The sequence below is a fragment of the Grammomys surdaster genome, unplaced genomic scaffold (genome assembly GCF_004785775.1).
Source record: "Grammomys surdaster isolate TR1022 unplaced genomic scaffold, NIH_TR_1.0 211, whole genome shotgun sequence".
NCBI lineage: Eukaryota > Metazoa > Chordata > Mammalia > Rodentia > Muridae > Grammomys > Grammomys surdaster.
Window position 1 is genome coordinate 5,501,041 of NW_021604656.1, and position 12,820 is coordinate 5,513,860.

The following is a 12,820-nucleotide window of genomic DNA, read 5'->3' on the forward strand; positions in this document are numbered from 1 at the left end:
CAAGATCTGGATCACAGGTGAGCCCTCCAATTCTGGATTGTAGTTCATTCCAGATACAGTCAGGTTGACAACCAGGAAGAGCCATTACAGCCTCCAAGAGGCAATCACCCCCATTTAATCATTATGCCCTCCCCTGAGTATTGGGAAAGAGGTGGTAACAGCATGCCTAAGTACATTTGATGTATAGTCAGACAGTCAGAAGGGGGCTGGAGCTAGGGAAAGCTCCATTCATTTTCCTGCACAGGGACAAGAGTCAGAAACCCCTGTGTTACCAAAGGGTCTCTAGACTTCATCTGGGTAGAAATTTAGCAGACATCATATATACAAAGGACAAAGTACCTTGGCCCACAGAACTCGGAGCTGGGTTGAGGTATGACAGATACCAGCAGGTATACTGGTCCAGCTTATAAATCAGTCAGGGAGTCCCAAGGACTTGAGCAGGACTCATCCAGTCACAGTTGGCTCCAGGGTCCATCAGGGAAGGTCAGTGGGCTGAACAGCAAATATCCGGAGTATGTGGGGGGAGAGGGAGAGGGCCCTCAATACACATGACTCCTCCCTCCACAAAGGAGGTCCTACCATCACGGGGAAGAGAAGAGGGGAAGGCTGGACCTTGGAGAGGTTGTGCTTTCCTTGACTGAAACATCCTAGACTGGACTAACTCCAGTCTCCTAACTGCCATCTTTTCCTTACCTCTATCTCCAAGTGGGTCAGGAATCCTGGGAGGATACAATGCAGGTACAGCTTTGCACTTTGGGGTTACATTTGCTGAAGCTGTAGATTTCTTCAACAAACACAGGCGCTACTTTGGCTTCTAACATCATGCATGTTTTGTTCATTGCAGCCTGAGCTAAATATTTCACCTTTTTCTTCAGAAGAAAAATCCCAGTTTCCCTAGCTCAGTCATGGACCACACTGCTCCCCTCAAGCCTAAGACACACTCTGATGAGAGACCATCATGTCTCATATTTCACCTACCAGCTGTCTCTACTCCTGGCTGTGACCAGAATCTTCCGCTTCTGTCTTCTACAAAAACTAATCCTTGTAAACACTGCTGCAACACATACTTTGCTTTCGCTCTGGAGGTTGCTTCCACATGGCATGATGCGTGCCATGAGAAAGAGATCTTCTTTTAGAGCTGGGGACACGTGACTCCATTGGCAAGAGTTCAAACTCTAGTACTTCATGTCTGTGACCTCAGCTCTCGGGAGCTGGAAGCAGGAGGATCAGGAGTTCAAGGCCATCTTTAGCTGTATAGCGAGTCCAAAGCCATTGTCTCAACAAGCAACAGAACCCTTTCTTTTTTTTTTTTTTTCCTATGACCAACTTTGAGAATGTTGAATGCACATCAGTGGTAACCCAAGCTTGCCTATCAGCTGGTACAGTTTACAGTTTAATGCAAACTCACTTTTGCAAGGACATCACATATACAGAGATACACATTCCATAGCTGGGAACTATGATAGCTTTGAATTATACTTGTAGGTTTGTTCGATCATGGTACATCTGGTAAGGATCATCAACGTACCAGTTGCGCCTCTTCCAGAAAGATGACGTCATTTTATCTAGGCGTTTACTCTGGGTCTTGTTGCAGAACACAAATTCCCTCAAGCACTTCTTTCTTGCAGTTGGCTTTTTCCATATTTTTTTTTTTTTATAGCCAGCCTTTCTCCTTACCCAAAGGCCACAGTGATGTCGGAGGAAGCGATGCACGACCGATTTTACCGTCTTTCTCTTGCCTTTGCGTATGCTGCAGTATGTCAGAGCTCTGACTGGCGGCTTCAGGACACTAGGAACCAATGTGGCCACTCTATTAAGGACTGTTGCAGTGCGCCCATATGCCAAGTGCCCAACAGATGTGACAAGTCTTGGAGCAGAGGAAACGACTGACATCTGAATATGTCTAAAATGAATGTTGCACAGTACAGAACGGAGACAGGCATTCCTGGCACAGTTCCAATAGGTTGAAGATGCCAAGACATTCAAGGGACGAAATATTCCTGAGGCAGCTCTCATGGCACCCGTGAAGATGGAAGCCGCCATCTTCGAACCTTTTCTTCTATAGATAGCCATCCCTGTTTTGGATACAGAGGTTACAGCATAGGCAAGTCATAGATCTTGGCCCCTACTGACTCCCTATGCCTGATACCCTTGCATAGCGTTCAACCTAGGCCCAGCAGTCCTCCCCACCCACACTGTGACACCTGTGTAAATGAGGTTTTCTCATTCTGGTGAATATCTTGACTCAGAAGCCAGACTTGCAGCTTCCCACCATGGCCTGTGATGCCCTTCCTGGTCTGGCCCCTGCTTCCTTCCCCTTCCTCATCACTTCCCATGATAACTGGCCCTCTCTCCTCTAACATGATGGCAGTGCTCTGTGGGACTGGAAATAAACAGCCTGGTTCCTTGTCACTCAGGTCTGTCTGTGATGCCGTGTTCTCCAGTAAGGACTGACCTAAATGGCACTGTTAATACGACCCTCCTCCTGCAGCCTCTATCATATTACCTGCTGTTTCCCTAGCGACACTTACCAGCCTCTAAAATCGATTTCCCACTCATTTGTCTGCTTGTATTTCACTTTGTTCTCTTTCTCTTCCGAAGAAGTAAAAACTCCAGAGTCAGAAAGCAGTCTGGCCCGCTCTTGTTTTCAGAGTCTTGATCAGCGAATGGCACGGTTGCTAACTGGACGCTCTGGTTAATGAGTCTGTGGTTAAAGTTGCGTATGGTGCTATTGTACACATTTCGTGATGAGACGGCGGGTTGCTAACCTGCAAAGACACGTCTTTAGAATTTCTAGGAGATGCTGTGACTTGCAGTAAGAGACGCATGAACAGAAGAATAAACGACAGGAAATGAAAAGCCATTTGGTAGGCAGTGGGCCTTGAATTTGAGTCCCCAGATGTAAACAACATGTCAAATTGATGCTAAATTGGTGGCTCTTACAAAATGTCATAACTCGGTTTTCCAGAACTTCAGAAAGCTAAAAAATAGTTATACAATTACGTGCTTGGGATATGAAAATGTTGAAGAATTTTTGTGTGTTTGTGTACACACACACACACACCACGGCGTGCATATAAAGGTTAGAAGATGGCTTGTAGGCACCAGTTCTGTTTGTCTACCATGGAGGTTACCAGAATCAAGCTCAGGTCATTAGCTTTGGCGGCAAGTACACTTACCTGCTGAGCCATCTCATCGGCCTTAGAAGAAAGTATCTTTAACACTCATTCATGACTGAAATTAGATTTATTTTTAGTACATCCCCCCTTGAAGATTTTTATGTAAATAAAACCTTATTTTTATTTAATGTTTACAAGTTTACTGAGGCTTGCTGATTGAACAGTACATGAAATATCATGAAGAATGTTGGCTATAGTTCTAAAAGTGAGTATTTTTCTAGTTTCGGGTGCTCTCCAGAGATTTACTATACCTATCTGTCTTGATAAAAACATCATTTTAATGTAATTCACATAATGTAAATGGTAGTGAAATGGTTTCTCCTTTCCTTGCTTATAATAACTGCATAAAAATGGATAGGTAAGCTAACTTTCAGCCTGTGTTTATACCAGTAAAGAATCACTGAAAGGTTGCTTGTCATGACTGAATTTAAAACTAGAAAATGGCAAGTTTTAAAGTGGTTGCCTTCTTCGACAAAGCTATGCAAAAACACACTCTTTTAGTGATCATCTTTGTTTCTGACACCCAAACATTTTTGTCTCAGCACAAGTCTTCTGCATCCTGTTTGTGGTTTGAAAGAAAAAAAAAAGTCTGATCAGAGAGACTGATACAGCTCATACTAAACGATTGTCACAGCAATCTTCCCACCTCCTCCTCCTCCTCAAACATTCAAGTTTGTAAAAACTCTATTCACTGTGTCGCTAAACCCACCAAGTGCCCACACTTTCACATGATTTGCCCCAACACGGAGCCTCTGAAAAGCCGCTGACTTCACCCCGCAGCCCTGTCATAAGCAGTTCATGGAACAGGCATGATGAGGACTTGTATCAAGAGTCACTATCTTCTGTTACCTCATTCACTTCTAATCTTCGAGCCCCTGTGGTCTGAGGTTTCTCTTGCAGTTTCTTTTGTTCAGTTTAGGAAAAAGCAGCTGCTTGGCAGACCAGCCTCATGACATCCTTTGAAGTCTATAAGATACTAGTTAGCAAATTATAAGGTCTGTTAAACAAAGGAAAGCCTGTTTACTGGAAACTTGCTGGATCTTTCTTCCTTCAGTCCTCTCCCTAGCTTCTCTCTTCCTCCTTCCCTTTCAATATTATGGTGTAGTGATTTCCTTCCAGATAAAACTTTCCATCTTAGAGGAAAGCTCCTTTAGACACAGGAAGGGGTAAAAACAGTCCAAGCAGTAGGAAAGCTTGTTTGCTAAGCTAAGCTCAGGAAGAAAACAACTTAATAGCTTCAGGAAGTCCCTGAAACTGACCAAATTTACTAGGTCCCTCCCTCCCTAAGTGGTATGTGAATAGTAAGGCCTCCAAAAAGTTACCCAGACCAAGTAAGCTACCCAAAAGAGACAGAAACCAGCCCACTGCCTAAAAGACTCTCAGATAAGCTGTGCTGCTTAAAAGAAGTTCAGAACAACCCGCCCGCCTAGAAGTGGTGCCCAGCAGAGGTTCCCATCAACTGAACTGAAAAAGACCCTCCAACCTCCTAAGCTGCCTCTGGTAGAACAGGAGCTCCAGTGATGTAGCTTTTCACGAACTGTTGCTCAGGCTAGGTGGGTTTCTCAGGGATGTACCTGCCTCTGAGTTAGCTAGGTGATTGTAGGTAACCCTGAGAAGTTCACTGTACACTGTTACACTTGGGTGGAATTACTACATTCTACCATTTATGGGGAGAATAGATATTGGTTCACATCTCCCTAGGTAACTATAGAATGGTTTCTGTCTCCAAAGGGGATGAAATTCTTGTCTGAAGTTGAAATGGCTAGATGGTGACCAAACCTGAGCTAAAACTCAACATCTCCTACTCAGGGTTCTCTATTATTCCCCATGGTCCCTATTATTTCTCTTTAGTCATGTGGATGGTACTGACTGACCATTTTGTAGTTGTAGGACTACTCCAGTGTGATAGGAAGTGTCTCAGTCAGTGTCCTATTAGCAACTTATAAAATGGAAGCATTTAATTAGGGCTTGCTTACAGTTCAGAGGTTTAGCCTATCATATGCGTGGGGGATGAGGGGCATGGTGACTCACAGACAGACATGGTATCTGAGAGTTCGACATCTGAATCTGAAGGCAGCAGGAAGAGAAAAACCCTAGGCCTGGCTTGGACTTTTGAAACCTCAAAGCCCAATAACACACTTCCCCCAACAAGGTTATACCTATTCCAACGAGGCCACATGTTCTAATCCCTCTCAAGTAGTGTCTCTCCACAGTGACTAAGCATTTAAACCATATAAACATATGTTTTTTTTTTTTATTCAAACAACCACAGCAAGTAAAAAGCTAATTCCAGGTGTAAAGCATCATTGCTTTGTGTGGTTTGCATTATGCGATCCTTGGCGTGGCCTAGCTGATCATCTGAGCCACCCTTCAGATGATGAAGACAACAGAAGGACCTTGCTGAAGCACAGGAGCATTTGGAAGAACAGCATTCTACTCTTATGGGAGCAGTCATTCAACTTAAGACGTGGAATCGGTGCTTGGGGCCTCACAGATCAGCAGTGCACACTTTGGGACTTCCATTTCATGTAACAAGATGAGGCGCAGCTATCTGTGACTACAGTTGAGGAGGTCCTGCCAGCCTATCTCTCAGATCTCACACCAGTGAGACAGTTCACTGTGATAAAGAAGTTGCATGCTATAATGCTAGGTATGCCTGGGGCTTCATACTCTTCTCCATGGTTTTGGGAATCAAATTCTCCTATCCAGACATAGAGGCTGGACCTGAGATCTCATTGTAGGCTTGTCAGTAGTTTTGCTCCTGGTCACAATATATTCAAATAGTCATGTAGGAATCTCAGATGAGCTCAACACTTAAGCTGTTATCAGAGGCTTTTCCTTGTGATAATTTTTGAGGGGAAGGAGGCATCTAAAGAGAAGGTCACTGTGCCAAGGGGCATGCCATTGGGTTACTAAACACCAAAGCCATGCTCACAAAACACTTGGGAAGTTTGGCAGGGGTTGTCTCATGAAGAGAACTTTTCTTGACCCAGTGTGACCAACCCAGAGCATGCATGCATGCTACACTTTGACCTCAGAGGTGTTCTTTTGGTTAACCAGCAAGAGTGAGCCCCATTTCTCCCTCTCAGCCCTCCTTCAGTGAAACGCCCAGGGGGACAGAACAGATGAGGTCAGCTGAGGTGACTGGCTGGTTCAAAGATGTCATGAAACAGTAGACAGTCTACAAGTCATTTCATTTTTTTCTTATGCTAATAAGCCACACCATAATAGATTTCCTGAGGCTCAGATGACATCGTGTAAATGTCAGACTGCCACACTGGCTCATCTCATATTTTCTTTTATAATATAGATGTGTCAAGAACAAGTGAGCGCTTGAATCCATTAAGCCTCCCCGTGATGTAGAACTACATGTAATTACAGTGCTCTTTTTGTAACATGCTTTAAGATCGTCAAATGAAAGGCATTGGTGCTTAATGTATGAGAAATACAGAACGAATTATGATTATAGGCTTCCTTTAACCTTCCATGGGCTATCTCCCCACCCTGTCTTTATATCTGTCTAATCATCTTCCTACCTGTCTTCTCACGATTGGAATGGTTTTGTAAGGTGTTGGGGACACTAATTAATCCACCTCTGTCTGTGTGCGCTGTGTATTCTGGATTCCAAGCATGACTTAGAGTCATGAGGATAGTGTGGTGAAGGGCTGTCTGAGGGATACAGCAGGTAGTGCTAGAAAGAAAGAAGAGGCTGGTGCAGCCTGTCCAAAGTCCTGTGGGTAGAAGGGAAAGCGGGTGCAGAAAGTCTGAGGTGTGAGTGTGCTCGAAGGGCACAGCAAAGAGGACTCCACGAATGGAGAGGAGGGAGGGAGGAGAATGGGATGGTAAGAGGGGACCAGAATCATGGGGTTGAGGGCAGATGTAGGAGATGTCACAGGTCCTGCTAAAGACTTGGCTTTTACTCTATGTAAGAGAAGGCCGCTGCATGAGCTAGAGCAGATGGTGTGATATCTAGTTCCTGCTCTGAGGCTTCGTGGGTGAGGAGAGTGGAGGCAGATAGCCCATGAGGGAGTGTGATGACTCAGGCTAGTCTCACCAGTGATGAGACTCAGATTATGGTCACGTTTGGAAGACAGGGTATTTGCTGACATGGGGACAAAGGAAAAGAAATTGAAAGAGTCAGGTAGTTTCAAAGTTTAGTCCCAAGCAATTGAAAACTGGAACTTCTATTTGCTGAGACATGAAGACAGTAGTAGACCAACTTCTGGAGATCATCTAGAATCCGCTATGGACAGAAGTGAGAGGTACTATTACAATCTATTTGAGATGAAGTAGAGAGTTTGCAGTTCAATCAAAAGACTGTCTAGAGCCCTCTTTGGCCAAACCACCATACAATGGCCAGGCTCCATAGGGACTACATAAGGTATCCCTCTGTTTCCAATGCCTGTGACCTCTCACTGGCCCTAGAAGCCTGCTCCCACTGACTAGCCACAAGTGACTCAGTCTGATGGAGACTTATTAAAAGCAGCCCCCCTTTCCTACCTGTACACCACCCTCTAACCTCCCCAAAATGTTCTATCCCACTACTCACCTCTAAGTCAAGGCAGTATACCCCCTCCCAAAATGATCAATCTCTTAATCTGAAGGGAAATGATTGAAATGAAATAGAAGACATAGAATTAAAAAAAAACAATTAGAAACATGTTCAGAAAAGTACAAATAATGTCCAGGACATGCGAACAAACAACTGAAATGAGCCAAGAGAGGACAGGGATGAACTGAAGTTCAGGAAAAATATAAACAAGGAAATATAAACTGCAGAGGGATATCAGTTTTGGAGAAGTTCAACAGAGGCTTCAAGAAGATCCAGACTGAAGGAATGCCAGAAAGCGCCAGTCAGTCAAGTAGAAAGCCCAGTGAAAATCCTCACCAACAGGACAGATCACATGAAAGACAGAACATCAGGGCGTCCAGACAACGCAGAGGAACTGGATCACGTGCTTAAATCAAGGAGAATCTCAGAAGAGCACACGGATGGAAAATGCCAGATTCAGGAGAAACAATCCAAAGACCAAATCTGTGAACGGATAGGCACAGAGGTGAGGAAAGCTAAGTCAAAAGCATGGAAAATATATTCAATTAAATCATAAAGGAAAACTTCTCAAATCTGTATCCACACAGAGGTCTACAGAACACCAGGCAGACAGGGCCAGAAAAGAAACACTGTACTATGTATTATAGTTAAAACACTAAAAACATAATATAGAGGAAAACTATTGAAAGCTGAGAGAGAGAGAGAGAGAGAGAGAGAGAGAAGGGCCAAGTCACATATTCTAATGGCCATGACTTTCTAAAGCTGATTTTACAGTGGAAACTATTTTTCCTTTATTTATTTAATTTACATCCCAATTGCAACCCTCTTCCCTTTTATCCTCCTAGTCCCGTCCTTACAAGTCCCTCCCTCCATGGCTCCCCTTCTACTCAGAGAAGGGGACCTCCCCTTGGGTACCACCCCACTCTAGGACATCTGGTCCTAGCAGGGCTAAGGACATACTCTCCCACTGAGGCCCAACCAGGCAGCACAGGTAGGGGAAGGGGACCCAATGGCAGGCAACAGAGTCAGAGACAGCCCCATCTCCAGTTGTTAGGGTTTCCACATGAAGACCAAGCAACAATCTGCTACAATGTGTAGGAAGCCTAGATCCAGTTCGTGCATGCTCTTTGGTTGGTGGTTCAGTCTCTGTGAGCCCCCATGGGCCCAGGTTAGTTGACTCTGTAGGTCTTCTGTGATGTCATTGACCCCCTTCAGTCTACTCTATTCTATCACCCACTGTTCCACAAGACTCCATGAGCTCCACCTGACATTTGGCTGTGGGTCTCTGCATCTGTTTTCATCTGCTGTTGGATGGATCCTCTCAGGAGACAGTTATGCTAGGTTCCTGTCTGCAAGCATAACAGAGTGTCATTAATAGTGTCAGGGGTTGGCTGTCTCCCATTGGATGGGTCTCAAATTGGGCAAGTCATTGGTTGGTCATTTCCTCAATCTCTGCTCCATCTTTATCTCTGTGCACATTGTAGGTAGGACAAATTTTGGGTTGAAGGTTTTGTGAGTAGGTTGATGTCTCCTTCCTTCAGTGGAAACTTCTAAAGCCAGAAGAGTTTGGAAAGATCATGACTGCCAATCCAGAATATCATACCCAGCAAAACTAGCTTTTATGAGTAAAGAGGAAATAAAAACAAACTAAAGGAATTCATGCCCACTATGCCAGTCCTACAAAGGATACTGAAAAGAATACTTTGGACTAAAGAGAAGGATAAGCACACCCAGGAGACACAGGAAAAGAAAAGCAATATCAAAGCAGTTCACCAAAAGGTGCTTAAGAAAACATAATAATCAAGATGACAAGAATTAATACACAGTTAATTCTAAACTAACTCTGAACATTAATGCTTTTAACTCCCCAAGAAAAAGACATAGACTTTCAGTTTGGATTAAAAGCAAAATCCATCTTTTGTTGCTTTCAAGAAACACACCACATTATCAAGGGAAGATACTACCTTAGAATAAAAGGTGGGAGAAATGTATTCTAAGCAAGTGGAACCAAGGAACAAGTAGTGTAGCCATTTTAATAACTGACAAAATAAGAGTTCAAACCAAAACTAGTTAGAGGAGATAAAGGTCTTAAGGAAACAAACCACCAAGATGATTTTTACAGTTGTAAAGATGCATGTACCAACTCCAGGCACACCTAATTCCATCTAAAGCTATAAACATAGTAATTGTGGAGCCTTTGTGTTTCGCTTTTACCATTAGAAAAGTTATCCAGTCAAAAATTAAACACAGAAACATTAAATGACATCACAAATCAATTAGAACTAATGGATGCCTATAGAAAATTCTACCCAAACAATCAAGGATACACATTCTTCTCAGCAGCTCATGGCACGTGTTCCAAAACCAACCATGTTTTATAATACGGAGTAAACTTTAATACCAGAAAATTGAAATAGTGAGTGAGCCTATTGGGTATTTTAATTAGTGATAGATGGGGAGGGCCCAGCTCATTGTTTGGTGCTGTCCCTGGGCTGGTGGTTCTGGGTTCTATAAGAAAGCAGGTTTGGGCAAGTCGTGGGGAGCAAGCCAGTAAGCAGCACCTCTCCATGACCTCTGTATGACCTCTGCCTCTGTTCTGGCTTAAGTCCCAGCCCTCACTGTTTTTGGCAATGAACTGTGAGTGAGGTGAATCCAAGCTGCTTTTGGTCATGGTGCTTCACCACAGCAATAGTAATTCTGACAAAGAGAGTCTCACATATCAGATCCAGAATTTAATAGGATCTAAATTTGTGGAAAGCACCTTTTGCTAACAGCCATTGCCTCATGATTTTTTAATTCTCTAACTACAACCTGGACATTATGAGGAGTGCTAGGGACATTATGAAAGTTGGATAAACAATTCTGTGTTTCGTTTATTAAATTTCTAGCCGTGTCATTCAAAGAAATGCAAGGTCAGTATTGTGTTTAGGGGTCAGTGACATATTTACCTACCATAGCCACTACTCGTTAAAAGGAACATACATCAGTGCTCACATGTGCCCATATGCACCTCCCAACTTAAAAGTTCTACCCCAAAGAAATATGACAGGAAAATCAGAGTCTTGGCTGGGTTGTCTTCTGAAGCACCTTCCTAAGACTGACAGTATATGTCAGGATATGATGCAATAGCAATTTGCTTTTCATGAAACACAATTAATTGCTAAAAGAACAGATAGTGTTATAAAATTTCCTTTAAAAACTTTGAAAAGTTCCCTAAAGGCAAGAAGAATGAGTGCTAGATGTTTTTAGAGGAAAACAAATGATGAAATATTCTTTGAGGAGAAAACCCTCCTATGTTAAATAAAAAGGTAAAAAGACCTGGCAAGGATTCAAGAACAGTATTTACGCTCAATTGCTGTGATTCAAGCCAAACTGCATTTGTGAAGGGAGTGACCCTTGTGGGGGAAAGTGTGTTCCAATTCTCTGCTTCAGGGAGAAAACCTCTTCTCTAGGCACAAGGCTTTGTGCCATCACAAAGGATTGGACTTTTCCTGAGCTGGCCTCAGAGCCACCCCACCCCACAAGCCAGATGTGCATGCAGTCCTGCAAGTGGTTTCTGTTAAATAGGGAAAAGGGCGGGCACAAAGCCCCACCCTCCCTGAAGATCTATTGGCGTTTGATAGCTGCTGAGAGGAGGAGAGTCACTTGTCCTTGACGATCCGATCTCTCGCTGGTATACTGACCATACTCCGGGGTAGTCCCCAAACCTGAAAGTAACTGACCAACAAAAACTGGTGCATTTAAAGGAGAGAAGAAAAGGAGAGAGAACAAGAAGTTATGTGGGGAGGGAAGTGGGGGTAGATGCAGGATTGCGCTAAGGGGTAAATATGATCAAGTACACTGTATGAAAATCTCAAGGAATTAATTAAAGTTATTTGGAAAAAAGAAAAGAAGAAAAAATGTATCGGTACATGAATGCCTCGTGTTGTTCTGTAGGGTTCAGGCTAAAAGTACCACTGGCGACAGGTGTTATTCTTTCCACAGAGGTGCTCCATCTCAGGGTCTAGGAAAGTTAGATGCTCTGTGTGTGGGAGACTTGGTCAATTCCTCGTATGAGGTATCAGCCATGATTCAAATAGTAGAAACATCACTGTTGCCAGCACCTAGCTGTACTGCACAGGAAGCACGCGGCTCACTCTCTTCTCTGACGTTGAGTACGTCGTCTCTGATTGGCAAATTGTTTGACATCTGTGTCTCTTTTTACCCAAAGCCGTCTTAGTGACTTGGTTATCACAGTGGCCCTATTATTATTATTTTATTTTTTGCTGTCAAGGTACAATTATGTCGTTGTTTTAAATACCATTTCTAGCAGCTGTAGAGACGGCTCAGCAGGTCAGAGCACCAGCTGCTCTTGCAGAGGACCCGGATTCGGTTCGCAGCACCCACATGATGGCACAAAACTGTCTGTAACTCCAGTTTCAGGGGACCTGAAGTCTTCTGTGGCCTTTCTGAGTACCACGTATGCAGGTGGTACACAGACTAACATGCAGGCTAAAAATACTCATACACATAAAATAATAATAAAATAATAATAATAAAATAATAAAAATCTAATAATAAAAATAAAATAATAATAAAAATCTAATAATAAGAATAATAAAATCTAAAAACATATTTTAAAATTCAATTCAATTTAATTAAATTAAATGTGTTAATTCAGTAGTAGTACTATCTGTGAGACCTGGCGAACTGTGTGAGAGATAAGCAGTGACTCAAACAGTTGAGACCATCTCTGTTGCAAACGGCCCAAATAGGGCTTTTAGCTGTTAAATATCACAGTATATTTCTCTATTCTGTCTGAAATTTATTCCATTTTGTGAATCCAGTGTAAGAATCCTATAATAGTCTATTCCTTCTACTGAATTAAAATTAATTCAAAATTTAATTATTTCTATTTTATTATTTATTTATTTATTTATCTTTTATAAGCATTTTGCTCTCCTGTATGTCTATGCACCAGGTCTGTGCGATGCTGATGGGGGCCTGAAGAGAGACTCTGCTCATCTAGAGCTGGAATTACAGAAGGTTGTGAGCTGCCATGTGGGTACTGGAACAGCCAGTGCCCTCGACTGCGGAGCCATCACCCCAA

The 12,820-nt window shown here is 43.0% G+C and overlaps 1 pseudogene; it reads right to left on the reverse strand.

The window, feature by feature from the left end:
* Window positions 1-1,473: 1,473 nt before the first annotated feature.
* LOC114624838 lies at window positions 1,474-2,043 on the reverse strand (annotated as a pseudogene).
* Window positions 2,044-12,820: the final 10,777 nt, after the last annotated feature.